The 27,720-nt window shown below is 39.9% G+C and overlaps 1 protein-coding gene across 5 annotated transcripts in view; it reads right to left on the bottom strand.

The window, feature by feature from the left end:
- Positions 1-27,720, bottom strand: part of FGD3 (FYVE, RhoGEF and PH domain containing 3) — a 924,278-nt gene that overhangs the window by 389,987 nt on the left and 506,571 nt on the right. Inside the window, exon 3 of one of the 5 annotated variants that reach the window (XM_069643613.1) lies at positions 1,563-1,752. The exons of the other annotated variants lie outside the window; for them this stretch is intronic. The gene's annotated coding sequence lies outside the window, so the exon portion shown is untranslated. The remainder of the gene's footprint in view (positions 1-1,562; positions 1,753-27,720) is intronic. 5 annotated transcript variants of the gene reach the window in all.

The following is a 27,720-nucleotide window of genomic DNA, read 5'->3' on the forward strand; positions in this document are numbered from 1 at the left end:
GTTGCCCATCAGTGCAGGAACACGCATCCAGCCTCCCTAATACTTACCTCCAGAATGTATTACCACATCTGCCTGCCTCTGGGGTCATGATGGTGTTGTGGAGACTGCCACCACGAACTCTAGGACAGTGGAGGGGGAGCTCAACTTGAGGACTATATTTCTCAGTGGCCCTTGCTCCTCGTTATATGTGGCAGCCATCTCGAGTGGGGTCAGGAACTCCCACAAACGTGGTTCTGACCATATTTAACTAGAATCCTATACATACGCACCCTTTGCATTCAGCCCTTGCTTCACAAAGGAGAATTTACTGTATTTATGCTGGTGCCATTCTTTTAGACCTGTTGTATTTCTAACCCCCGGAATAGTTTATTAGACCCTCGCTTTTGTCTTCTTTGGAATTGGCTCACTTGGTTGCTGTCAGACCCGGACTGTTTTGTGGACCTCTTTCGGATTACCCTTTGAATTGGTTTATCAACTACTTTCCCACTGGGGAAGTCCTTATTCAAATCGAACACTTGATATTTACAGTCAAGAGATCTTGGACTGCTGATTTCTGAACTTCATCAGGACACAGAATTTGCGGACCTGGGAACTACTACCACATCTGCATGTTGTCGAGTTTGCAGACGTTTAACCTTTGCTTGTGGATCATGCTCCTTAACTCCCTCGGAGCGACCTAGACACCACGCCTAGAAGCCTGTGCACCCACGCTGACATACCACCTCATCAAGGTGGACAGCAGGTAAGGCTCACAGGACACCTGGTTGGAGAGGATTCTTAATGGTTACTTGTCCACTTGCTGTGTAGACTGTTCGCTTAGGTCAACAGATCACATGACACCAAAAATAAAATCAGACGTCATTCCCATTTTTAAGCCAAAATACATTCAATCTTACAATTTGCTAAGTAAAAGACCTCCATGATTGAAGGAGTGGAAGTAAATATTTGGGTATGAAGAATGGTAGAATCCTTCTGTCTTTCGTTAGTCTAAGAAGGAAAAAGAGGGCAACGTCGCAGTAGGATTAATAAAGTCTTTGGAAGTAGTGTTTGGAAGGATGGAATTTGGGGAATATTCAATAAAATGCCAATGTCAGAATATTTTAAAATACCCATAATGCTCCACAAACAGAAGTCATATTTTAAAACCACTGTAATCTATTGAAGACTTGGTCTAACACGTTTCTGTTTTTGGCAGGTTTCACTTTTTTTTGTGAACAAAACATCCTAAAACGGTTTAACAGAAGCACGAAATGCAACACAAGGCCAGCTCAACCTACGCCTCCTTCAGAGCAATCAGCAGTTCCCTTTCCTGAGCAAGAACTCACTCATCACCAGGATCTATGACTCAAGTCTTCAAGAGCAGCAGATTAAATGACTGAGTAGAAACAACTGGGCTCAATGAGGGAGCAATACACGTTACACAAACAGAAAAGATATATCAGATTTCACAGCAAATGATGACGTTTAAGGGCAAGGCATATCCTAGTATTACATACAAACAAAAACAGCTATTTTGGCATACAAGTATTCCCCCCTCACACATAACATTAAGATGCATTTACCTAATACTTTCAAATTTTTCAATAAGACTGTTGATGTCGGGCAGTGTTTCGACGTTTTCCTTTGATGTATTCGGCAAAGGGCTTTTCGTACTTTTCGGGTCTGCTGGCAATGGTCGAGAAGGTGGTGGGGGAATAGGATGAAATACTTTGTCCTGGTTCAGAGGTTTCAAATGATCAGGTTTAGGGGGTACTGGTTAGAAAGAAATGGAATACATTAGGAAGATGAAAACTGACAACATGAATGTTTTTCTTATCTACACAGTCACACGTATAAAAGCCAAAACTTCACAGATCCAGGTCACATTTCGACATAGGTCTGCAAGGGTAGAAAACAAGGCCAAGACATCTCTTCTACGGCTTCCTGGGTAGGAAAAACATGGCCCAGGCATCTCTTGTGCAGCTTCCTAGGTAGAAAACAAGGACCAGACATCTCTTCTACAGCTTTCTGGGTAGAAAACAAGGCCCAGACATCTCTTCTACAGCTTCCTAGGTAGAAAACAAGGCCCAGACATCTCTTCTACAGCTTCCTAGGTAGAAAACAAGGCCCAGCTATCTCTTCTACGGCTTCCTGGGTAGGAAAAACATGGCCCAGGCATCTCTTGTGCAGCTTTCTGGGTAGAAAACAAGGCCCAGGCATCTCTTGTGCAGCTTTCTGGGTAGAAAACAAGGCCCAGGCATCTCTTCTACAGCTTTCTGGGTAGAAAACAAGGCCCAGGCATCTCTTCTACAGCTTCCTGGGTAGAAAACAATGCCAAGAAATCTCTTCTACAGCTTCCTAGGTAGAAAACAAGGCCCAGCTATCTCTTCTACGGCTTCCTGGGTAGGAAAAACATGGCCCAGGCATCTCTTGTGCAGCTTCCTGGGTAGAAAACAAGGCCCAGACACCTATTCTACAGCTTCCTGGGTAGAAAACAAGGCCCAACCATCTGTTCTACAGCTTCCTGGGTAGGAAAAACAAGGGCCTGGCATCTTTTGTGCAGCTTTCTGGGTAGAAAACAAGGCCCAGATATCTCTTCTACAGCTTTCTGGGTAGAAAACAAGGCCCAGTTATCTATTCTACAGCTTTCTGGGTAGAAGACAAGGCCCAGACATCTATTCTACAGCTTCCTGGGTAGAAAACAAGGCCCAGCCATCTGTTCTACAGCTTCCTGGGTAGGAAAAACAAGGCCCTGGCATCTTTTGTGCAGCTTTCTGGGTAGAAAACAAGGCCCAGATATCTCTTCTACAGCTTTCTGGGTAGAAAACAAGGCCCAGCTATCTATTCTACAGCTTCCTGGGTATACAACAAGGCCCAGACATCTCTTCTATAGCTGCCTGAGTAGGAAACAAGACCCAGACATTTCTTCTACAGCTTCCTGGGTTCTGAACAGGATATGTGGCGTGCCGACTTAGATGATGTTGCAAATTATTGTTTTTCAACAACAGCTTTCCTAGTGTTCAATACCAACTATGTATATATCTTTTTCAGAGGTCCGTACTCAATACACAACATATTTCCACACATGTGAAAAATTAGACTCTGTAGTTAAAAGCAAAGTGTTTACTGTTTGCTCCTGAGAGAATCTGAAATAAAAGTACTAACATGTAAGACTTGCTCATTTCCTGCCTCTGCCCCACCCTCCCCCACTTGTGGTAAACTGTTCCTTCCTCTTTTTTAGGGTGCACTGCAGCTAAATGGCTCATTTATTTCAAGTGTATTTTTTCTAATGAAGCAAGATAACCTTTTTTGCAATTAATTACAAGGTAATGCGTCTGTGCCTCTTAAGCAAGTCTGTGAATAAATAGAACCATCCATGCATTTTTTTGTGCTAATTCACAGATGCCTCAGCTCTCACAAGCATTTGCAAACAAACTCTTAGCAGCAAAGCCTGTGCGGCGCCTCTGTTTTATGTGGTCAAAGCTACTCTTTAAGCGAAGCTCGCAAGTGTCAGATAACGGCATGGACATAGAGCGGGAGGCAGTTCTCACTTGCTGCAGGCTATTTCTCAATCGTTCAGATCCTTCAGTAAATGGCAATGTTTAGGCGCAGCAGAAATCCCATCAGAATAAAAAAACAACATTGACAAAGATGGTCGTCTAGGCTAGCGTGTATTTATTTTCAGAGCCATGCGACTGTGGCCGCGGATTGGGACTATATTTGCTCTCGTGCTGCACTCGCACTCCACGTTATACAGTCTTCGAAAACAAACAACATACAGGTAATTGTGCTCGTAAAATCACATCAGTGTGAGAGCGGCCTGGCGTCCATGCTGGCTGTGTAAGTAGCCCCCTGGCGTCCATGCTGGCTGTGTAAGTAGCCCGAAAGAGTCTTGCAAAGATGCTGGACTGTAGCACTACTTTTTCTGATGGAAACTGCAGTCTCTTTACACAAATCCCCAAATGCACCCATACACCGTAAATTGCCGTTGTTGGCCGTGCCAGCAGAGTCAGAACTAAAAATAATTGCACACATTGAACATGTTAGCATTAACAAAACCTCACTGTGGTTGATTTCATCTGTTAAGGATGGGCCACCTGAAACTGGCATTACAAGATTAAACGACATGGCCAAAGCAGCATAAAAGGTCTGCTTTCATACACAGGCTTAAACCACAGACGTATTACTGCAACAATACATGCATCCACAGTTCTAACCATGCATACAATTAGTAGAGCAAAAGGAGTGTAAAAAAAATCCATAACCACCCGCCCAATCTTTGTCCACTTATCACCCATCTATGCAGTACACAACAAATACACCCCTACGAAGAAGACATATTGGCATTGTAAATGCTCGTTGGTTTTGTTAATTAGAATTGGATCGTAAAAATCTTAAATCTGCTGATTCACCATAATGTTATTCAGGTGATGCGTTTTCCACCAGATTTTGATTTTCAAACTGTGCCAGGCTTGACTTTTCATAATGAATGACAGATTGATGGCAGCATGCATCCACTCTGGTTTTATGTGGCGCAGCCATGTTAGGATTCGGGAAAATGTTGATTGGATGAATGTAGAAAACGAAGGGAACGGCACAAATCCTGACAGAAACCCTGAAGCCTAATTCGACAAAGATTTTGACCACATGTGGTTTCTCCACGTTTCAGCAAAAACTGAAAATGTGACGGATCTAAGTGAATAAGGTCTTCTGCCATGAGTGACAAACACCACAAACTATATACAAGCTCATGATTGTTCAATGAGAAGCACAGGAGAAACTCTAAAACATTAGGCTGAATCATAATTATAATAATTATGTAATTGATTATTTATAAAGCGCCTAATAACAAGAGGTTTCTAATCGTGGACCCGAGGATCGAACCTGTGTTGCTCCACGTCATCTTGCTTCCAAGGCAAACACATTGCCCCCGAGCTATTCTCCCAAGACTACATGATTATACATCCCAAGTTGCTGTACAACCATTCTGTATGCTACTTCAAGCATTGCTGGCTATTCACATGGAGAGAGAAATTAGATAAGTAAGTTCATTGATTTCTAGAATGTCATTTTCTTCTCTCTAAGCTTTGCATGAGCCTAAAGGGGAGAGGGCTACAGATGCACCAATTTCTGACAGCCATGTTTGCCCAACATCTCTTAACCTAGCACTTCATTGTGTTCACAATCGCATAGCTGTATACAACAGCGTTAGGCAGAATTTCGAGAGTAAACAAGAGTGTGGGAGCCCCTCTTTTAAGGGCATGGGTCAAGTACCCTGTTCTATGGAATTTCCTCCTCTCAGGAGGGTCTACAACTATGTTGTACCTCACGGCAGCCTTCACAGGGAATAAATATCCAGTTGCATATCAGTCAGGTCCCATCCAAATCCACAAGGGCAGTCCAGCCCCAAAATGCTAGGCAATTCTCCTCTGAACAAGAGTACCATCAGCAACCCCAGACACGTGTTTCGGCTTTGTTGGGCCTCCACAGTGAGGTGAAGCTGAGCCTCTCTAAGCACAGTGAGTAAGGGTCCACGTATGGATTACTCTTGTTTACACATTACAAGTGGGTGCATGGGAACACACAAGTTGCTGAATACCATGACCACTCAAAGGGGTCATTCGCATGGAGCCCACTGGCTACATGGCCAACTAGCCCCAGTGTCTCCATAGCCCCCTTTGAAGTCCCCGTCCCGCGATCAACCTATCTGTCTTTCCTCTGACAGGGCGTTGGGGCCTATTCCGCTCGCTATGGCCAGATCATCCACCTTCCTTATTAAAGGCAGTTGACACTTGGGCCATGCTGCGCTCGCAATCATCGTTTGTAAGTGCCCACTTTTATCAGTGAAAATTGACATCATCAATCCTTCAGCTCCATCAACTTTACTCATACCCAAATATACCGATAATACATCACGCCCCTAAAAATAAACAGCCAAAATGTAGGGGCAGTACCGACACAATCACATACACACCCACTGTTCAAAGTGTTTATAAAGTACATTGAATCCTTAGCAAGAAGATATCTCTGCAGTCTACAACAGATGATATCACCGCATAATCACCATTTGTTATCTTCATTGCAAAATAGGCTCCTAGGTTATCTCTATTAGAGGTAATCTAACACTTGGCTATTACAGTGGTTTTGTTTTCAGCTTGGTACATTTATAGGGTGTTTTACTAATTTTTCATTTACATTTTCATTTTGTGCATCTCAATGGATTCTCAATTATTACTTGTCTATGTATCATATCTTGAATTCCGACTTCACATGGTACAGTCTTTTTTTTTAATAGCTAATGTTTTGTCATCCCACTTTTCTTTCTGTGGCACAATGGATGATCAAATGACCATTAATGCATTTCTTCATGTGACAGACCACCGACATAAAAGCTGGTGGTTAGCCTTGCAGATCATACTAGCTTACAGGGAAGTTACCAAACTCTAAAGCTCTTTGGCTTTGCATGTTCCTTGGGGGAAATCAATCACTGTCGTACTATAATCATTTTATATCTTATTGTGATTTTTTTAATAGATCCCCCAGAGCATAAAACAATGCCTTCATCTATTGTTTATGGGTGCCCAAAAAAAACTCAAGGTACAGTAACGCATATTTTTCTCAAGGATATGTTGTTGATATGAACATGGTTGATTAATTGTAGATTTCCTGAATCCGACATTGACAGCAGAGCAGAGGATATTTTGGAGGACGTGAGGGGCAATTGATTCCACGTCTCCAGCATGCACTTCTCGAAGATATGTACGAACCATCATAATTCACCATTGAGCGTTGCACCACACTCACTCACTTGCAAGTTACTTCCCAATGCTGTTCCAACGGTTTTTCTTCACGCACAGATTTAGGTCAGTAGTAAACAAAAATCATTTGTGAGGGTTCAGATATTTACATGCATATATATTTTTATCAAATTTGATTGCAGAATCTCTTGAACTTTCTTGAATTTGTGTGCCAATTGTGAATGGGATTGTAGACTGGGACATATTGAGACCTATTGGTAAAGGTATGTTTTTTTTTAAATTATCTTTCCATTTACATGTGGTTTTTAATTTGTGCACTATGTGCTTTGTGTGTACCTACAAACTGTATACATCATACGTTCAAAGTTATGTGAGCATTTATGATAAGCTAATGGCAGTTCGCTGTAGTTTGTTTATTGTTCAAATGTATTCATTCGAATTTCTTTCATTACGTGGACCACAATGATGGAATTCCAGACATATACCTCAGAAGAAATGACAGACGCTTCAAAGAACCAAAGTGTAAGCCCTGCAGACATGCACTGAAACTGGTCTATAGTGTTTTGAATTTTCAGTTTCATAAACATGTTTTGTTTCTATTTATCACTGTTATGTTTATATCAATATAATAAAGGTTCCACTTTCATCATCTGCAACTATTGAGGAATAAATAGACAGCTCATTTCCAAAGTATAATATCGATGTCTAAGGTGGCGTTAATATATTTACAAATTGATAATTTATCAATGTTTCTTTTTGTGAATATTTTAAATGTAAAATCCTACTACAGTACCTATTCCCTTTTATCCTTAATCTATATTGCTAAAATATCAAAACATTACAAGATTTCTTTTCTCCATGCAGTAGGATTTGTCAGTACTTCAACAACATACTCTTTTTCAATGGCAACCAGTCTGGTGGAGGAGGTATGACAGACGATATGATAATACATTACATTAGAATTCTTTATTTTTTTAATTATGAAATTTACCAGAAATCAATCTAATTTATCTTGGATTTTTGAAACAATTGAAAGTTTTACATTTTGTTTACAAGTAATAACATTTTACGAAAATAAGTATGTATACAATGGTGAAAGTGGTGACGTACTTTGCCTTCCAACATGCAACATTGGTTATAATACATTTAAATAAGTACAATTGTGAATCCATTTCATGGTTTGTATTTTTCTGCAAATGCTCTATGTATGTATTTATATACTGTTATTGTACATCTTGAGTGCTGGGAATCATAATCAACATTATAACACTGCTTATTTTTTTAATTTCTTTTTTTAAGGATGACACTCCAACGCCAAATGAAATTGGACAAGCATACATGTTAAATTATCAAGGTGCAATCTTTTTTATATTACATTGTCTAATTAGTAACCCATGTTCATTACATGTGATGTTATGCATAAGGAGTCTACCACTGAAGCGGTTGAGATGGAAGAGACTCATGCACCACAATAAACAAATAATAGTGACAGTCATTATTCATCATCCATTGTACTTTTGATTCTTCGCTCAAAGATATTCACAGTCATTTAAAACTTTTTGTGAATGTTCTGTTACACATGGGGGTTGAACTAGGTAGATCAATATGTACTGTATCAAAACACACTTGCAAAACTAAGGTACATATGATGCAGGCTTTTTAATTATTTTTCAAAGTTATTTGGAAATGTGTTCCTTGGTATTAGATTGTAAAGGTTGATATTCATGTTTTTTAAGTGTAAGGAAAAGATGTTGAGGGTTAGGAAGAAGACCAGGAAGACTCGGACCACACCACTAACAAAAAGTCACATACCAAACCAATGTCGCTTGGGAGCACCTATTGCTGGAGGATGCAAAAGCTCGCCACAAGGTTTTGAATCGGAATGCTGATGTGCAGTGGCCGGAATTTGAATTGAATATCACCAGGAAGCCATGGAAATTAACAATGGAGGATTGTTACAGCACAAAACTTCCACCGGAACTGACAGACAACACAGAAGATGCTTCATCATCAATCCTGTTACCCAATCCACGATATATTTCCGTCAAGAAATAAATAATGTTCTCCGTTTCACCAATACATTTCGAAAATGTAGAAAACACGGAGGCATCTCCGCAATTCATTGACAACGATATGCGTGACCCTGACTTCACCATGGTAATGTGGAGGACTTATCCACCACCATAAAAATCACAAACTACTACATTGCAAGATGATTGGCTATTAAGGGAACCAAAACACATTCTTTTTGACAGCTGCCTGATACAAATTAAACTAATGACTAAATGTGACTATGGGATTTGTGGGGAGCCATTGGTGAACTGCACAACCAGAACACATTTTCGTGGACTGCACAACCCATTTTAGCAAAAGTACCTGCTGGAAATGTACTTTTTTTCTTGTGCTCTGCTGTTCGGGTTTTCTACGTTTAGCAAGATTTCAAGTTTCTGTCATTTTTTGGGAATTGAGTTCATTGCTAAAAATGCTTACTGCCAATATCAGACACAGTTCTTGTTCCCTGCTATTGATCAGGCCTAGAATCTCGAACAAAAGGGTCAGGATTTCTGGTGACAGTGCGACAGTCCTGATTTTTCGGCCAAATACTGCACTTCCCACTCCTACACAAAATAGTCAGTTCTGTCCTGGTGCAAGTGTCAGAATGTACATCCTCGGTAGCCATGAGAAGTATGGTTTGATTAAATCCATTAAACCTTTGCTATCAAGGGGTTTGCAAATAGAAATGATAGCTACTGACAGGCATGTTGGAATCGTCAAGGCCATGCGAGACCAGTTCCTGCACATAAACATCAAGGACACATCCCCAAATCAATTTCCCACCCCAAAAAGGAAATCACAGCTTGGCAGGTAAATAAGGGGGTCAGAATTTTTTTTAAAATGGTCCATCAGGAGCCATATTTGGTGGTGTTTACAAACGTGAGGTTTCCGTCCTGCTTCTCGTTGATAATTGGCATTCAATGCTCCATCATAGTTACAATATGCACTCATGGGAGGATAACAAGCATTTTCACTAATTTGCACAAGGACCTTTGAGTGGAGAGCATGATCGTAAGAAAAAGTGGTTGATGCAATGCTTCCCGACTCAGAGCCCTAAAAAAGATGGCATGCGACAGACGCTTACCAGAGATTTGAAGGGCCTAATTGAATTTTGTCACACTGGTGATTTGGAGGTATTCCATAATAAGTGCCTAAAGTATAGGCCTAAAAGATTGCATTTCAACATAGACGGTTGGGAGGCCAGAACAAGACTGTCTGTACTTGCTCAGAATGAGAACATTGGAAGGGAACAAGCTAGAACAGTAGGTGCATGCAGTATGCTTCATTAGAACAAGGTCTTTACAAAAAAGAAAAAAACAATGTGTGGCCAAGCCAATATTCGATGACATGGAATTGGACATTGCTAATAAGATCTAATTTTGGCTGTGCTGGCCATGCAAATGCACGGACTGACAGCAGATTATGTTTCCAGGGGGCAGTCGATGCCACAGAATATTGCTAATGTTGTTTGTCCTCCAAAAGGTGAAATGGCAAGATTCAAATGCAGTGGTGTGGTTTTTAAAATGGCTTCCTTTTCAAGTTTCAATCATCTGTTATTTTTTTAAAACAAAACTTCTCATTAACACAAAAAAAGTAGAATACATTTAAAATGTGCATACTTAAAAATATTCTTTAATGTATTTTTCCAAAGAATCAATGTGTTTTTTCATTATTAACAGTGTATTTGTAAGAATTATTGCACATTCTTTTTATAAAAAAATGTATTGTTTATATATTAGACATAAATATGAGTGGCACAAATGATGTTGCTGTACTTATGGATAGCAATCATTTTGAAGTATAGTGATTCTGAATGTGCTCATACAATTGGGTTTCTTATAATAAAATGTTTAACTTTTTTTAGTTTCAATCGAGAGAAAAAAAAGGACACATAGGTGCCAGGGACAGCACTGACACTTGAATCATTAGAATACTACAGGTGTCAGATGTGACTTTACATTGTTCTTTCTTTTTTATTTTTCATGTCTAAAGAACTGAAGGTGCATTTCCCAACTTCACCTGCAGTAGCGGCCCAGTAGTTATGGTTAAGTTGCTCAAGTCATAGAAAGAGCACTTTTTTTGGCAGCTTATATCTTCATCCTGCTTGGATGAATTCTTGCGAAACTTTGCAAAACAAGTAGATGGCTCTCTCGGAATGATTCTGCAAACTTTGATGAAGTTTTGTCAAGTAGGGGTAAAGTTATAGGGGTGGGCCCAACATTTGTGGAAATCCTCTAGATGGAATGGACAATAAATTGTGCTCTCGTCCACAGCCAAAAAACACTGGATGAATTTTCACAGAATTTGTGCCAGGAGCGGAGGCTTGGTCCCGAAGAGTGAATTTGTCAAAAGCAGGTAAAAAAAATTTGTGCTATCTAGGTTTGGTCCGTGGACTTACTTCCATATTCGGTCCACGGACACCTCGCTGGGCCAATCGGGGGCAGCGTGATTTCCGCGGACATCATCCACATCTGCTGATTGGATGGTGAAAAAAATGAGCTGTGTCAGATATTTTGAAACAATCGCCATGTTGGATTCACAGACAGCTGCCGTTTTCCTTGGACATCGCTGTAAAAACATATTAAAAAACACAACATTGCACTTGTCAAACTAACAAAAAATTCACTGGGGAGGTGAGCGGTGATGAGGATGGGATATGGCCATACAAAGCAAAAAGTCTGCTAACATCACAGATGTTCGGGGGCAGTGTGATGCTGGAAATGCATTGGAGGGACAGGGCCTCCATGTCTATGTCCTGTACTCCTTTTATCATGTGTGTTCTGTGTTATTGTCTGCACAGGAGTCCATGTGGGCCACCTGGCAGTGCAGCTCTTCCTCTTTTTGGTTTGGTGAACAGACCCTTGTGATACCCTTTTGGCACCAATGGGTGGCGTTACAACCCTGTACCCCGAATGTATGTTTTTGGGCACCTATGTGTGGCCCACAGAGCAGGGTATGGGCTGGTGGCAGCTGAATTTGACAGGTGCTCTGAGTATCCTCCATTTTGGGATACCCAGGTCCTGCCAGTGGAATCAGTTGATTGCTGATATGAGACAAGATGGCCTCTGTGACCTCTTGGTTTCTATAGCCTGTTACCTTGTTTTCCCGAAGTCTTGGGAAGCCCTTACTCTGTCCCTTCCCCTGACTGGCTGTTGGGTGGAAGTTCCTTGTATGGTATTGTGGTGATGTCCAGGCCAGACTGGCTGGAGCCTTCCCAGTGACTGTATGTTGTGGGTGCACTCTTTAGGGTGAATGGAGTGTGACACCAACATACATTTCATGTTATGAGTGTCTGTAGTCTGGTGAGTGACACAATGAATGAGACAGCACTGCCCGAAACAGGTATGAATGCAGTGTGGAGTGCTGAATGGCTGGGTGCTTGTCCCAATCCACATTCCTTGTTGTGAGTGTCTGGATGGAGAAGAATAACCTGAATGCACTGTGAGCCTGATTGGCTGCCTGCCTGTTGAATGCTCTTTAGAATGATTGGTTGCTGAGCTTGTCCCCAGCAGTCTGAATGAGAGACAGGACAGTATATCTGGGGACCACTAACTTAATGGAATTGTCCAGAAACTGAAATTGAAACTTGCTGCTTAACCCTGAAGCCCAGCTGGAAGCTTCCTTTTTCCTTGAGGAATCTCGATGGACCAAATTATAGGGTTGGTTAAAAGCTGTTTTTAAATGGCTTATATCTTTAGTGCCACTCAATGAAACTGCATGAAAGTTTGCAATATCATTCTAGACCTGACCCCGAATGGTTCTGCAAAGTCTGGTGCTGTTATGCAAAGAGGGAGAAAAATTAGACGGGGCGTTCCAAAATATTTGAAAGGCTTATACATTTGGTGCAGTTTGATTAGTCTGCACAAAGATTTGAAAAAAGATTAGATTAGACCCAGATTTGTATGTTTTTGCAAAGTTTGGTGGAATTTTGTCAAGACGGGGCAAAATTAGAGGGGGGATCTTAACATGTTTGGATTGCTTATAACTTTATTGTAGGTTGACAAATCTGCACAAAGGTTTTCAGTAAGATTGTAGACCCCACGTTGAATGTTTGTGCAAAGTCTGAAGTCTGAATGGATTTTGTCAAGTGAGGGCTAAGTTATAGGACAATATTATGTATGTACATTTTGACATGTTTACAAAAAATAAAACATGGGCGGATTTGCAGCAAACTCATGCAAGGAGTATTGGCAAGGACCTGAAAGCATGCTTTTGCAAATGTGTACTGTGTTTTATTTTTTCTAAAGTGTCAAAAAGTAAGTATGAAAAATTGTGAGATAACTTTGCTGCCTGGGCAGTGGTCTTGCCCTCGGCAAGGACAAATCTCTACTCTGATTTGCCAATTGGGGAATGTGGCCATGCCGAAGCCCATGCCCCATGGATTGTGGATAATGGCCATGACTGTAAGCCACGAGCACTAGCCATTGGTCACATTATGAAGGTATAGTGGACACTGAACTAGGATGCAGGTTAGGTGCACTGGATAATGGGGGTGGATTGGTGGGATTGTGGTTATGGTCGAACCCCATGCCCTAGGAAATTCAATGATGATTTGTATCCCAGCATGTGCTGCTGATAACAACACACATAAGGATGCGTTGCAAAAAATATGTTTGTTAAAGTAGGTTTATAGTTCTTTCATATAAGTTAAGAGAAGAATTTTGAATAACTTATATACAGTGATGTAACATCATGAAACATGTTCACTTATGAAACCTATTAAATTGCCAGAAAGAAATGTGTTAAAGGGACGTTACTTTTAAGATGCACTTATCTCACTGCATAATGCATTTTTGCATATATAGGAGCACTGTGTACAATTCCTTTGTCTAAATAAGGGCGATGCAGATGCAACTAATTTGTCTAGTATACAATTGTCCATTATTCCCATTAGCATGAAGCCCAGCTGGAAGCAGAAGGCTTTGCTTCTTTCCTTCAACACAATCCGAAAGCTGTTGATTCTCCAGGAACTGATCCAAGAGAAGACCTGGCTAGGAGACCGCTTCCCGAGCTACAAGGGAACATCGTGCACCAGCTAACCTTTGCCAATGGAAATGTTGGAGAATCTTATTGAGTACAACTACTTTACTGAGAAATGTAAAGAAGAGGGAGTCTATAAGATTATTTTAGTTATATTTTTTAACTGTGGAAGATGATTCCTAAAAGGTACCTTTTTTTGGTGTTTTTTGATTTTGTATTTTTTTGTTTGTTTATTTTCTTTTTGCAGGAGAGGCAAGGAAGTAAGGTGGGGAGGGAAATGATGGAAGGGCCACCAGTGAAAAATACAGGGATAGGTGGACAGGAAAAGATGTTTTGCGTGCCTTAAATGTAAGGTAAGGGGCAGTGTTTCTCATGCTGCTTGTTTGCAGCCTCGAAAGCACTCTGAACTGCTGCAACCTACAGAGTGGTGTGTTGCAGTATATAGAGAGTACAGTTGTCTTGTAAAGATATAAATCAACAGCCTCTTTTATGGCTTGCAAGGTAGATGGTGGGATCTTCTGCCCCACAGGAGTAGCCTGTGTGGTGGCAGTATTAGTTGAGGAGAGGAAGATGAGGTAGAGGAAGACAGCCTACTGCTTCCTGAAAAAGGAGCAGCCTTTCTCAGAGCATACCGGTGGTTGGATTTGGAGTGGCATCACACAAAGGTGGTCCTGTAGGAGTACTGCCTAGGTTGTCCGCGACTGAGTTGTACTCGGTGCATTTAACCTTTGTAGCCTTAGCCTTCGGTATTCCCCCAACGGTGGTAAAGAACCGCCACACCCATGATGCTCTCAAGGTGATGGAGGTAGACATTTCCTCTATCTCATCTTCCTCGTCCTCTTGATTCTTTTCTGCATCATTGCGTGTTTTCCATTGTGGAGGGCCTCCAGGTGGTGGTGGCTACTGGGTCGGAGGGATGGCTATGGCTGATGCCATTTTTGAAGTTAAATAGCAGTTGTGCTAATATTGTTCCAAGCACGTGTTCTCGCCTGGATTGGAAATGGAAAATCAGTAAGAATAGGTCTAGGAGCTGTGAAAGGGTACATTTTCTACTCAAAACTTCCTAGATCAGCTGAAAATACAGTTTCGACCTGTTCCTGAAGCACGGACATGTTCTCAGACACATCATCCTGCTGCGTGCATGGTCACGTGACACTGTCCGTAAATGCGAGTTTCAACTTCCCCCCACACTATTTTAAAATGAAACTGTTCTAGAGCGGTTTCATTTTAAAATAGTGTGGGATGAAAATCGCACTTTCAGTGCACTGCACTGAACGTTTCCCTAAACAGCAGGCGATGTGCACTGGGGTGCGGAGCACAGAGCAGAATTGATCTGCCGGGCTCACAAGGGTGGGGGGTGTGCTGCTCGGAGCAGACTGCTCCAAACAGCACAGCCCCCACCTTCGCGGGCCCGGCTGTGTACTCTGCGGGGCTGTGGTGCCTGCAAGAAGAACTCGCAGGACATTTATGTGTGGCCATTTCGGCGCGGGCTGGCGCGCCGTGCTGAACCGGCTCCTGCGCCGAACCGGCCACGCCAAATCGTCCTGCACCGAACCGGCCGCCCCGAAATGTCCTGCCCTGTGCCCCGTGTCTCTCTCCTGTTCCCCCACCCCCCGTGTCTCGCTCCTGTTGCCCCCCACCCCCTTGTCATGCCCCGTGTCTGCCTGCTGTACGCCCCCACCCCCCGCTCATGCCCCACGTCTTCCTCCTTTTCCCTCCCACCCCCTGCTCATGCCCCGTTTCTTCCTCTTGTCACCCCCTCCTATGATGCCCCTTGTTGATCTCTTGCCCCCCACCCCTCGCTCATGCCCCGTGTCTCCCTTCTGTCCCCCCTCCCCCCGCTCATGCCCAGTGTCTGCACTGTTGGAACAGAGCAGACATGGGGCATGAGCGGGGGTGGGGGCCCCACCTTGCCCTACCCCCGCTCATGCCCCGTGTCTCTCCTGTTCACCCCCGCTCATGCTCTGTGTCCGTCTCCCTCCCCCCCCCCGCTCATGGCCCGTGTCTCCCCTGTGCACCCCCACTCCCCGCTCATGCTCAGTGTCTCCCTTCTTTCCCGCTCATGTCCCGTGTCTCCCTTCTTTCCACCCCCTGCTCATGCCCCGTGTTACCCCCCACTCATGTCCCGAGTTTCTCTCCTGGTCTTCCCGACCCCCTGCCAATGTTGTGTTCTCTTTATACACCCTGCCTTCCCTTTCCCTGGTGTCCATCTTGATAAAAGATTTTCCTTCCTACACCGGGAAGCCTGCCTGCGGTGTCCTGGTTTGGGAAGAAAAATCTTTTTTTTACCACCCCGGGTTCCCTCTTTGAGAACCTAGGATGCTAGTGGTCTTCCTCCATTGAAAAGGACGTGATGGTTAATTTGCGCTACTAAAAACCTGTGAAATTCAGTAAAGAAAAACGTTGTTAAAGGGACGTTATGGTTCAAAGTAAAACCGAAAAACCCCTGAAATTCGGCAGTTATGGTAAGATAAGCAACCATAACTCGCGCCACCGTGCACTGCTAACACTAACACCCAGGACATCAAAGAGGACATCACAAATGTCATTGATGACATCACATTTGCATTTACTTTTCATGAAAACTCTGTACAAGGGATTCTTATAATGCTGACCAAAAACTGTCAAGGATCATTGGGGATAAATATCATGAGCTAATTAGTGCATTAAGCAATGCATTGATATAAATAGCATTCTATTTTGAAGTTCTATCCAGTATACTAAGCTACTCATGCAGAAACATAGGCAGTGTGTGCAGCATACATGATGAAGGTGCAATATTCATAATCTTGCCATGTTGAATAGTGAAATGAAAACTGCTTTCTTATTAGAGTTTTGCGTACTGTGAAACATGTAATAAATAGATAATAAAACCCACTTAATACATAATTATTACAGACAAAACACAAAGACAACAACACATACAAATATTAGTATATTCAGGGACAGTGAAGTAAACAAAAAAGCAGAAGTAATAGCAGAAAGAGTTCATAACCTAACTGATTGTCTTTATGCAGAGAAATTATTGCTCTGTTTCAAAGCTGCTACTTACCATATTTATGTGTATCACATGATGTGACTGCACCCTAAGGAAAGGAGAGTGAATACAATGTATACAAATATGAGCATATACAGGGAAGGTAGAGTAATAAAAATAAAACTATGAGAAAGTGCTGATCACCCTAATGATTATCTTAATGCACAGAAAGGATTGCTCTCTTTCAAGCCTGTGTCTTCTGCTATGTATATGTGCAGGTAAGGTAAGGTAACCCAGAAGGAGACTGCGCCCAATATTCAATACTGAAATGTATTTATTTTCGTACAGAGTGCCCTTTAAAGATGACACGTGTTTCGGTCTGCCTTCAGACCTTTTTCAAATCAGGGCTAATATCCTATCATAGCACCATATGTTAATAAAAATAGATAAATATATATGAAAAATATACATGAAAAAACATTATATACAAAAGTTCACATTTTTATATTTCAAATGCAATCCATTTTGAAGTTAATCGGATTTAAATAAAAGAAAAAAATAGAAATAAAAAATAAAAATAAAAAGCCAGACACAAAGAGGGTGGGGATAGGGGATGGATAAGTAAGGAATGCAAAAATATACGTAAACAATTAGTTAGAATTGTGCTAATTATTATGCATCCATTAAGGCCATAGGTAATGTTAAGTATTTTACCTTCAGAGTTCTATAATACCCCTGTATCATTTTGATGGGTTAGATCCCTATGAATAGGAGAAACATTTTTTTAAGTGTCATTCCTTTGACCCATTCATGAATTCAAGACAATATATATGTGTTATCATCACATTTATCCCATCAGACTGTGGAATGTAATAATACGTCGAAGATACTTCTGTACCTAGGTAAACTGTTACGTATTATTGTCACTACCAATATAATCGGTCTTCAAAAATGCGTCATATCGGAGTGCGGACTCCTCCAAATGACAGCTGTGCGTGTACCCGTATCGCGTACCCGTTTTAACTTGTTCTTATATAAATCTTGAATTTTTAGATGGTCTCTTACCTTGGCTCAGTCTCCGCGTCTGATCGCGTCTGCAAAAAATCTCGAGGGGGCGCCATGTTGGCGTCCTCTCTGTATATAGTAATTAGCCCAGTGTTGCTATGGTAGCTGACCTCTGGTAATGTCCTTTGTCTATGTTTACGTAAGGGACAGCGTGGCGGCCATATTGTACTATACCCCACTAACCATGAATTCTAGCACAGTTTACACTGTTCACTTCTCTTATTTGATGTTATTGGCACTAAATGTACATTTTATCTCAAAAATAAGTTAAACGTCTTATAATATTTTTTTATTATTTTTTTAAGAAAAGGTCGAAGTAAAAGATAAGTACTTCGCTTCTATTATGCGTACTTCAAAATAGATTGTCAAGCCTCCATGCCTGTTTCCTTAGGCATATTACGCTTGATTTGTGAGGAGGCCGGATGTATTATCAGCATACATGATTGCCTTCTTAGTGTTATTTCAGTTTTAATAAATTATTGTGCTTAGTATTTCTAATGCTTGTTCAACCACAGTCTGGAGGCTATTATGATTAGTAATACCCAATATTAAAGGGCGGGTCTGGGACCTTATTCCTTCCCAGTTACCATTTCCCTTTCTGTAGTGTATGCTAATGGCAACTAACATTATATAGTGGGCAAATCTCTAATCCTTTTTTCCTTTGATAATGTTCACGATAACAATGTCATAGTTTCAAATCATATCTGCATGTACAAAGTGAGACAAGTTACTACAGAAAAGACACCATTTCATTGTCTGTGTTAAGACCAAAGTTCGTGGTATTCAGTTTGCAAATTATTTTTGCCTCTGTTTGTCTTAGTTTCTTCTCCCTGTCTCCTCCTCGTCTTCCTAGTGTCACTTTTTGTAGACCAATAAACTTGATGTCTGCTTTATTGTCCATTTGATGCTTCTCTTGCCAATGACATGCCAACGGTAGTTTTGGATCTTGACTCCCAATCTTCGCCAGGTGTTCTCTAATTCGGGTTCTAAGTTCTCTGATCGTGCTTCCAATGTAGATCAAATTACACACACAAATGATACCATAGACCACATATTTTGTCCTACAATTGATGGATTGTCTTATCTTCAAGGTCTTATTGTTGGTGCTGCAAAATTCATCCGTTTTTGGGTGTGCATATTTGCACATTGTGCATGTCCCACATTTTCTGAAACCGTTAGTTGTTATTTTCATCCAATTGGATGTTCCCTCCCTATCTGGTTTTTCCGGTAAGTTTGAAGGGCTTAATTTATTTTTCAAAGTTTGCGCTCTTTTGAAAATGATCCTAGGTTTATCATCCACATAATTAGCAATATTGTCATCCAATTTTAGAAGATACCAATGTTTGGCCAGAATTCTTTTTAAGGTCCTTTGGTCACTACTGTATTTAGTTATAAATGCAATGGTAGATTGGTCTGGTTCCTTGTTCTTTGGTAGTAGCATTTGCTCTTGTGTTATCGATAAGCTTTTGTTCAGGGCTTTACTGACACATTGCTCCGAATATCCTCTATCCAAGAATCTTGCTTTTAGTAGCTTACATTCTTCTTCAAAGTGCTCATTTTTTTGACAATTTCTTCTTGCTCTTAAGAATTCCCCTGACGGTATATTCCGGATGGTCGGTCTATGGTGGCAGCTTGCTGCGTGTAACGTGGAGTTCACTTCCGTGGGCTTCCTATATGTACATGTTCTGATTTGGTTTTGTTCTATATAGATTGTAAGGTCTAAAAAGTTAATACTTTTTGCATCACATGCACCTGTAAATTCAATTCCCATATCGTTGTGGTTGATCCTGTTCAGGAATTCTCTGAACAACACTTCTGTTCCTTTCCATAATATTAGAACATCATCTATATATCTGAACCAATGCACAAGTTCTCTTCGGTATGCTTTGTCCTGATAGATAATTGTATCTTCAAAGAAGCCCATAAAAATGTTAGCTAGGGCAGGGGCATATTTGGTGCCCATTGCAACTCCCTTTATTTGTTTAAAGTATGTATTATTAAAGTTGAAGATATTGTATCATGTGATGCAAAAAGTATTAACTTTTTAGACCTTACAATCTATATAGAACAAAACCAAATCAGAACATGTACATATAGGAAGCCCACGGAAGTGAACTCCACGTTACACGCAGCAAGCTGCCACCATAGACCGACCATCCGGAATATACCGTCAGGGGAATTCTTAAGAGCAAGAAGAAATTGTCAAAAAAATGAACACTTTGAAGAAGAATGTAAGCTACTAAAAGCAAGATTCTTGGATAGAGGATATTCGGAGCAATGTGTCAGTAAAGCCCTGAACAAAAGCTTATCGATAACACAAGAGCAAATGCTACTACCAAAGAACAAGGAACCAGACCAATCTACCATTGCATTTATAGCTAAATACAGTAGTGACCAAAGGACCTTAAAAAGAATTCTGGCCAAACATTGGTATCTTCTAAAATTGGATGACAATATTGCTAATTATGTGGATGATAAACCTAGGATCATTTTCAAAAGAGCGCAAACTTTGAAAAATAAATTAAGCCCTTCAAACTTACCGGAAAAACCAGATAGGGAGGGAACATCCAATTGGATGAAAATAACAACTAACGGTTTCAGAAAATGTGGGACATGCACAATGTGCAAATATGCACACCCAAAAACGGATGAATTTTGCAGCACCAACAATAAGACCTTGAAGATAAGACAATCCATCAATTGTAGGACAAAATATGTGGTCTATGGTATCATTTGTGTGTGTAATTTGATCTACATTGGAAGCACGATCAGAGAACTTAGAACCCGAATTAGAGAACACCTGGCGAAGATTGGGAGTCAAGATCCAAAACTACCGTTGGCATGTCATTGGCAAGAGAAGCATCAAATGGACAATAAAGCAGACATCAAGTTTATTGGTCTACAAAAAGTGACACTAGGAAGACGAGGAGGAGACAGGGAGAAGAAACTAAGACAAACAGAGGCAAAAATAATTTGCAAACTGAATACCACGAACTTTGGTCTTAACACAGACAATGAAATGGTGTCTTTTCTGTAGTAACTTGTCTCACTTTGTACATGCAGATATGATTTGAAACTATGACATTGTTATCGTGAACATTATCAAAGGAAAAAAGGATTAGAGATTTGCCCACTATATAATGTTAGTTGCCATTAGCATACACTACAGAAAGGGAAATGGTAACTGGGAAGGAATAAGGTCCCAGACCCGCCCTTTAATATTGGGTATTACTAATCATAATAGCCTCCAGACTGTGGTTGAACAAGCATTAGAAATACTAAGCACAATAATTTATTAAAACTGAAATAACACTAAGAAGGCAATCATGTATGCTGATAATACATCCGGCCTCCTCACAAATCAAGCGTAATATGCCTAAGGAAACAGGCATGGAGGCTTGACAATCTATTTTGAAGTACGCATAATAGAAGCGAAGTACTTATCTTTTACTTCGAACTTTTCTTAAAAAAAAAAAAATAATAAAAAAATATTATAAGACGTTTAACTTATTTTTGAGATAAAATGTACATTTAGTGCCAATAACATCAAATAAGAGAAGTGAACAGTGTAAACTGTGCTAGAATTCATGGTTAGTGGGGTATAGTACAATATGGCCGCCACGCTGTCCCTTACGTAAACATAGACAAAGGACATTACCAGAGGTCAGCTACCATAGCAACACTGGGCTAATTACTATATTCAGAGAGGACGCCAACATGGCGCCCCCTCGAGATTTTTTGCAGACGCGATCAGACGCGGAGACTGAGCCAAGGTAAGAGACCATCTAAAAATTCAAGATTTATATAAGAACAAGTTAAAACGGGTACGCGATACGGGTACACGCACAGCTGTCATTTGGAGGAGTCCGCACTCCGATATGACGCATTTTTGAAGACCGATTATATTGGTAGTGACAATAATACGTAACAGTTTACCTAGGTACAGAAGTATCTTCGACGTATTATTACATTCCACAGTCTGATGGGATAAATGTGATGATAACACATATATATTGTCTTGAATTCATGAATGGGTCAAAGGAATGACACTTAAAAAAAATGTTCTCCTATTCATAGGGATCTAACCCATCAAAATGATACAGGGGTATTATAGAACTCTGAAGGTAAAATACTTAACATTACCTATGGCCTTAATGGATGCATAATAATTAGCACAATTCTAACTAATTGTTTACGTATATTTTTGCATTCCTTACTTATCCATCCCCTATCCCCACCCTCTTTGTGTCTGGCTTTTTATTTTTATTTTTTATTTCTATTTTTTTCTTTTATTTAAATCCGATTAACTTCAAAATGGATTGCATTTGAAATATAAAAATGTGAACTTTTGTATATAATGTTTTTTCATGTATATTTTTCATATATATTTATCTATTTTTATTAACATATGGTGCTATGATAGGATATTAGCCCTGATTTGAAAAAGGTCTGAAGGCAGACCGAAACACGTGTCATCTTTAAAGGGCACTCTGTACGAAAATAAATACATTTCAGTATTGAATATTGGGCGCAGTCTCCTTCTGGGTTACCTTACCTTACCTGCACTTATCCTTTTTGGGTTTTTCTTGGCATAACCCTATTACCCAGTGAGACGCGACCGTTGGTATACAACATAACTGCCTTTGAATATAAGGATACAACTATTAGAAAAATGTCGCCAAGTTAGACCCAACCGCCATAGCCAAGAAATTTTTGGAAAACTACTATTCTCGGGTTGTGGTCAACGGCTGACACTATAGAAAACATGGCGGAATACCTAAAAACAGGCAGGAAGAAACTGCGAATCCTTTTACACCGAAGGGAAATAATAAACATGCATTTTTCAACCCCATACAGAAACAGGAAGATTTACGAGCTTTATTCTACAAATTGGAGAGACTCTCCAGAAAAGAAATTGACAAGTATTGGGAGATAGTATCCCTGGAAAATTACCTAAAGAATGAACTCATACCCAGAGGGTTGCGTATTTTGATCTTCCCGAACTTTAATAATGATCAAGACAATGACTTGGCGGAAAGGTGGGAAAAAAATTTGAATGGAAGCGCAAATAAGATGTTGGAACTTCTAATTGAACATGCAACACGAGAGCACAAAAGAACTATAGTTTTGATAGATAAAACTAAAAAAGAAATTGAAGAGAAAAACTCACAAGAAGTAACAAAAGAGAAAAATTATAACACTATGCATGATATTCTAAAAAATTATCAAGATGAAGTAAAAATAAGAAAACTAAGGAAACACTACAGAGATGAGAGGGATTATAAAGAAGACAGGGTATATACATTTCAAGCAAAGTATAATACACCTATAAAATTTGGATCTAAGACTAGCACACCAAATACATCATCCGCTAGCTCGGAGGCGGACTCAGAAGGGGAAACACCGATTTCAGATATGATGGGAGAAGCAACAAATACAACAGGAAGGGAAGACAACAGGAATGGGAGATCAACCTCTGGCTTTATGAATCAAATTAGAAGATACAAAAAAGGTAATAGAAGCTTTATACCTAAACAGGTCCGTTTTCAATTACCTGGGAGCACAGTACCAACAACCAATACACCAGGAGGAGAGGAAGGAGGGGGGGATCAAAGACAAACAGATCAAGGACTGTTAGAAAACACAAACAAAAGGCTCACCAGAGCAACCTCAAAAGAAATCAACAGAGTGAAATAGGGCATAATCTAATCCTTAACCTATCGAGTAGAATAATATCTACGGAAGAGAGCCAACTACTTAATAAAGGACTCTCATTTGCCCCTTCGGCGCATCTTAATGAAATTGACCTACACATTGACTTATTTAAATTTGTGAGAAAATTGAAACTTAAAAAATTCTTTGCTACGAAAGTATCAGGAAATTACCAACAGCAACTAAGGAACATACCAAGTGACCTGAGCATCAAAGAAATAGAAGAAATACATTTACTTAGATCCATCACAGAACCTGAGGATTATGATATCACTAATGTATTACGAGATCTATCTGTGCAACCTGATTTACTACCAACTAAAGAACTGAAACCAAGATCTAGATTTGTACCACAATTCACAACAGATAATACTATAGATACTTTCTATAAAGCAGTATCACAAGACCTCTATCGGATAGACCAAAGAAGGCAACAGCCGGAAGCCAAACATAATCTCACCAGGAAAGAACAAGAAGCCCTACGCAAATTGGAGACCGACCACTCCATAGTAATCAAAGAAGCGGATAAGGGGGGCAATATTGTTATTATGGATAGAGAAAATTACATTAATATGGCTATGAAACACCTAAATATCCCGGGTTGCTATGAAATACTGTCTGGAAATCCGATTAAAGAAATTACACAGAATTTGGAATTGAAAATCTATGATTGGCACCGTAAAGGTCTTCTTACGGATAATGAAAGGAGCTATCTCCTAGTCAAAAACCCTACCACACCAATTATGTATTTCTTACCTAAGGTTCATAAGGATTACGAACTTATACCGGAAGGCAGACCGATCCTTAATGGAATTGGCTGGGCAACGGAAAACATTTCACAATATTTAGATAACATCCTAAGACCGAGAGCCATGAAATTGAAAGCGTATCTTAAGGATACAACTGATGTACTCATCAAGCTTAAATCTTGGAGTTGGGAAAAGGATTGTCTACTAGCAACATTGGATGTAAAGGCACTGTACACATCGATTCAACACACATGGGCACTAAAAGCAATTGACCATACCTTTAAGGAGGACTCTGCATCAATGTATCACCGGATTCAAATGTTAAAGGAAATGTTGAAATCTTCTTTTGAATACAATATCTTCAACTTTAATAATACATACTTTAAACAAATAAAGGGAGTTGCAATGGGCACCAAATATGCCCCTGCCCTAGCTAACATTTTTATGGGCTTCTTTGAAGATACAATTATCTATCAGGACAAAGCATACCGAAGAGAACTTGTGCATTGGTTCAGATATATAGATGATGTTCTAATATTATGGAAAGGAACAGAAGTGTTGTTCAGAGAATTCCTGAACAGGATCAACCACAACGATATGGGAATTGAATTTACAGGTGCATGTGATGCAAAAAGTATTAACTTTTTAGACCTTACAATCTATATAGAACAAAACCAAATCAGAACATGTACATATAGGAAGCCCACGGAAGTGAACTCCACGTTACACGCAGCAAGCTGCCACCATAGACCGACCATCCGGAATATACCGTCAGGGGAATTCTTAAGAGCAAGAAGAAATTGTCAAAAAAATGAACACTTTGAAGAAGAATGTAAGCTACTAAAAGCAAGATTCTTGGATAGAGGATATTCGGAGCAATGTGTCAGTAAAGCCCTGAACAAAAGCTTATCGATAACACAAGAGCAAATGCTACTACCAAAGAACAAGGAACCAGACCAATCTACCATTGCATTTATAACTAAATACAGTAGTGACCAAAGGACCTTAAAAAGAATTCTGGCCAAACATTGGTATCTTCTAAAATTGGATGACAATATTGCTAATTATGTGGATGATAAACCTAGGATCATTTTCAAAAGAGCGCAAACTTTGAAAAATAAATTAAGCCCTTCAAACTTACCGGAAAAACCAGATAAGGAGGGAACATCCAATTGGATGAAAATAACAACTAACGGTTTCAGAAAATGTGGGACATGCACAATGTGCAAATATGCACACCCAAAAACGGATGAATTTTGCAGCACCAACAATAAGACCTTGAAGATAAGACAATCCATCAATTGTAGGACAAAATATGTGGTCTATGGTATCATTTGTGTGTGTAATTTGATCTACATTGGAAGCACGATCAGAGAACTTAGAACCCGAATTAGAGAACACCTGGCGAAGATTGGGAGTCAAGATCCAAAACTACCGTTGGCATGTCATTGGCAAGAGAAGCATCAAATGGACAATAAAGCAGACATCAAGTTTATTGGTCTACAAAAAGTGACACTAGGAAGACGAGGAGGAGACAGGGAGAAGAAACTAAGACAAACAGAGGCAAAAATAATTTGCAAACTGAATACCACGAACTTTGGTCTTAACACAGACAATGAAATGGTGTCTTTTCTGTAGTAACTTGTCTCACTTTGTACATGCAGATATGATTTGAAACTATGACATTGTTATCGTGAACATTATCAAAGGAAAAAAGGATTAGAGATTTGCCCACTATATAATGTTAGTTGCCATTAGCATACACTACAGAAAGGGAAATGGTAACTGGGAAGGAATAAGGTCCCAGACCCGCCCTTTAATATTGGGTATTACTAATCATAATAGCCTCCAGACTGTGGTTGAACAAGCATTAGAAATACTAAGCACAATAATTTATTAAAACTGAAATAACACTAAGAAGGCAATCATGTATGCTGATAATACATCCGGCCTCCTCACAAATCAAGCGTAATATGCCTAAGGAAACAGGCATGGAGGCTTGACAATCTATTTTGAAGTACGCATAATAGAAGCGAAGTACTTATCTTTTACTTCGAACTTTTCTTAAAAAAATAATAAAAAAATATTATAAGACGTTTAACTTATTTTTGAGATAAAATGTACATTTAGTGCCAATAACATCAAATAAGAGAAGTGAACAGTGTAAACTGTGCTAGAATTCATGGTTAGTGGGGTATAGTACAATATGGCCGCCACGCTGTCCCTTACGTAAACATAGACAAAGGACATTACCAGAGGTCAGCTACCATAGCAACACTGGGCTAATTACTATATACAGAGAGGACGCCAACATGGCGCCCCCTCGAGATTTTTTGCAGACGCGATCAGACGCGGAGACTGAGCCAAGGTAAGAGACCATCTAAAAATTCAAGATTTATATAAGAACAAGTTAAAACGGGTACGCGATACGGGTACACGCACAGCTGTCATTTGGAGGAGTCCGCACTCCGATATGACGCATTTTTGAAGACCGATTATATTGGTAGTGACAATAATACGTAACAGTTTACCTAGGTACAGAAGTATCTTCGACGTATTATTACATTCCACAGTCTGATGGGATAAATGTGATGATAACACATATATATTGTCTTGAATTCATGAATGGGTCAAAGGAATGACACTTAAAAAAATGTTTCTCCTATTCATAGGGATCTAACCCATCAAAATGATACAGGGGTATTATAGAACTCTGAAGGTAAAATACTTAACATTACCTATGGCCTTAATGGATGCATAATAATTAGCACAATTCTAACTAATTGTTTACGTATATTTTTGCATTCCTTACTTATCCATCCCCTATCCCCACCCTCTTTGTGTCTGGCTTTTTATTTTTATTTTTTATTTCTATTTTTTTCTTTTATTTAAATCCGATTAACTTCAAAATGGATTGCATTTGAAATATAAAAATGTGAACTTTTGTATATAATGTTTTTTCATGTATATTTTTCATATATATTTATCTATTTTTATTAACATATGGTGCTATGATAGGATATTAGCCCTGATTTGAAAAAGGTCTGAAGGCAGACCGAAACACGTGTCATCTTTAAAGGGCACTCTGTACGAAAATAAATACATTTCAGTATTGAATATTGGGCGCAGTCTCCTTCTGGGTTACCTTACCTTACCTGCACTTATCCTTTTTGGGTTTTTCTTGGCATAACCCTATTACCCAGTGAGACGCGACCGTTGGTATACAACATAACTGCCTTTGAATATAAGGATACAACTATTAGAAAAATGTCGCCAAGTTAGACCCAACCGCCATAGCCAAGAAATTTTTGGAAAACTACTATTCTGCTATGTATATGTTTCATATGATGCGACTTGACCCCAAGTCTACAAATATAGTACCTTTTCAATTTTTACTTCCTGACTGTTACTGAAGAAAACTGTGTGGCCTAGATATGTCAGTAAA

This window comes from Ambystoma mexicanum, chromosome 2p, assembly GCF_040938575.1.
Source record: "Ambystoma mexicanum isolate Mex_15411 chromosome 2p, UKY_AmexF1_1, whole genome shotgun sequence".
Classification (NCBI taxonomy): domain Eukaryota; kingdom Metazoa; phylum Chordata; class Amphibia; order Caudata; family Ambystomatidae; genus Ambystoma; species Ambystoma mexicanum.